Source organism: Psammomys obesus, unplaced genomic scaffold, assembly GCF_907164565.1.
Source record: "Psammomys obesus unplaced genomic scaffold, mPsaObe1.curated_primary_1811, whole genome shotgun sequence".
Classification (NCBI taxonomy): domain Eukaryota; kingdom Metazoa; phylum Chordata; class Mammalia; order Rodentia; family Muridae; genus Psammomys; species Psammomys obesus.
This window is the reverse complement of record NW_026585626.1, coordinates 13,850,941-13,853,617: the sequence shown is the minus strand read 5'-3', so window position 1 is coordinate 13,853,617 and position 2,677 is coordinate 13,850,941. Positions and strand designations below refer to the sequence as shown.

The 2,677-nt window shown below is 40.5% G+C and overlaps 1 long non-coding RNA gene across 1 annotated transcript in view; it reads left to right on the top strand.

Moving 5' to 3' along the window:
* Positions 1–234, top strand: part of LOC129682765 (uncharacterized) — a 3,411-nt gene extending 3,177 nt beyond the window's left edge. The window contains exon 3 of the long non-coding RNA XR_008721039.1: positions 184–234. This is a non-coding gene — a long non-coding RNA (uncharacterized LOC129682765). The remainder of the gene's footprint in view (positions 1–183) is intronic.
* Positions 235–2,677: the final 2,443 nt, after the last annotated feature.

The following is a 2,677-nucleotide window of genomic DNA, read 5'->3' as shown; positions in this document are numbered from 1 at the left end:
CTTAGCCTTGGGAACTTCCCACCAAGGGCCTTGGTATTTTTCCACTATTACTTTCCTTTCTCGCCCCTCTCCCCCGCCCTACCAAAACCACGTTTTAAAAGAAACACCAAAGTTCAATAAAGGAGACACTTGACCGGCAACCGTCTGCTTGTGTCCTTTCTCTCTCTCCCCCATCTTTTTCAGGATTGACCCCCTTCGCCCCCACAAATAACTGAGTCCCGCGGGGCGGGACAGTCTTAATACTTTCCACCTCTGCCTCCAAGATTAATATTGTCAAAGGACAGAGAAACAAAATGGCAGGATATGTACAGACCTGCATTGCACATTTTAGATTGCTTCTCAGAGGGTATGGACTAATTAAATAGAATTGAGACTTGGATGTTAACCTAAGGGTCAGGAATTTGTAACTTCTAAAGAGAGATATTCAGCAGGAATAAAAGGAGTGAATGAGTCTCCACAGGGATGGGTAGCTCTTGGTATTCCTGAAGTTGAATACTTTGATTGGGCAAATGATGGGCTCTCGATGTCTGCTGTTGCTACTTCCAGCTCAGTTATTCTAAGACGTCTTAAAATGACAGACTGTCCAGAGGAACTGTTGCAGTTCCTGTCCACTCAGGTGCATAGAGGCGTACTTTCATCTGTTATCTGTCATCTATCTATAGGCATGAATCCTCCAAGTGGGTGCTAACTGCTGTAAACGGGTTTTTGGGACAATGTAGTTACTGTGCATAACATCTGTGTTCATAACATCTGTGTTCCAGGAAATAGACTGCTCTGGTGTATTCTTGAATTATTTGCTCCTTTTTCTTCTCTTTTTCAATATTAATTGTAAGACAGTGTCTTATTGCATGCCTAGCATATTCTAAGAATCCATTTTCACAATTTTATTTAGATCTCTAGCAGCCATGTCAGATGGCTTCTATTACTACCCCACTCCTTGCCACAAAGACATTGAAGCATTGGCTCTGGTCACAGTACAAAGCTCAGATTTGTAATCTAGCAGGCTGCTTCCCTAATATACATTTTAGCCCATCTTTTAAGTCTGCTTCCTACAAGTGGAAAACAATGCCACTGCCATGAGAATACTCATCTGGGTGCTGTGATTTGACCAATGCCCCTCACCAGCTATATGCTGAAGGTCTAGTCCCAGTCTATGGTGCTTTTGGAGGTGGTGGGGTCTGTAGGAGTTGAAGTACAGGGAAGGGAGTTATGTCATTGAGACTGTGCATCTCAGTTGGGGTTACTATTGCTGTCATGAAATACCATGACCAAAAGCAACTTTGGGAAGGAAGAGTTTATTTGGTTTACATATTCCAAATCACAGTCCATTGAGGGATGCCAAAGCATGAACTTAAACCAGGCAGAAACTTGGAGGTAGTACTTGATGCAGAGGCCACTTAAGACTGCTACTTACTGATTTGGTCCACATCATGTGCCCAGCCTGCTTTTTCATAGAATCCAGGACATCATCCCAGCAATGTACCACCCATAATGGATAATGGGCCAGGCCCTTTTCCATCAATCACTAATTAAGAAAATGCCACATAAGCTTGCCTGCCTAAAGCACAGTCTTATGGAGACATTTTTTTTTCAATGGAGGATTCTTCCACCCACATGATTTTAGCTTATATCAAGCTAACATACTAAAACTAGCGCGGATATACAATGAGAGGGATATTGGGACTCTAGGCCCTTCTTTGTTTTTTTGTTTGTTTGTTTGTTTTTAATAGAAACAGGTGAGCACCTTTTCCACCAAACACTGGGCCTCCACAGGCAAAAGAATCTTCTACTTTCTTATGATTAACCCAATGCTAATACTCTATGCCAAATGGCTTAATAAGATTCTTACTACAACCTGAAATGTTCTTCCTCTATGAGCATCATTCTTTTACCTGTGTGTGTGTGTGTGGTTTGAATGATGGAATCTGGACCTCATGTATGCTATTCAGGAAGTCTATCACTTACTTATATCCCATACCACTATCACTTTAAAAACTATTTTTGGTGGGGGTAATGGCATGGGGAGGGGAAGGCATGTGAGCTGGAGAAATGGCTTGGTGGTTAAGAGCACTGGTTTCTCTTAAAGAGGACCTAGATTCAACTCCCAGCACCCAGATGATAGCTCACAACAATCTGTAAGTCCAGTTTCAAGGGACCCATACCCTTTTTTGGCTTCTGTGGACACAGGTAAAACATTCATACATAAAATAAATTAAGCCTAAATCAACACAACAACAAAACAAATAACATATTTTTGTTAGCTAAGGTAATTTGAAATTTATTCTTGTCTGTTAAAGAGCCAACAACCCCACTCCTCTTTCAAAATTAATAGCCTGTTTTCTTATATTTTTGGTTGTGAGTCTAGCCTTAATAGCTGAGCCATGGGCTGGAGAGATGTCTCAGAGGTTAAGAGCACTGACTGTTCTTCCAAAGGTCTTGAGTTCAATTCCCAGCAAACACATGGTGGCTCACAAGTATCTATAATGAGATCTGATGCCCTCTTCTGGCCTGCAGGTGTATATATGCAGGCACAATATATATATATATATATTTTTTTTTGGTTACTGGTCCTTTTATTTCTCTTTTTATCCCATCTTCTGGCTTCTGGTACTATTCTTCTGGGTATTTGTTTATTATTATTATTATTATTATTATTATTATTATTATTATTATTATT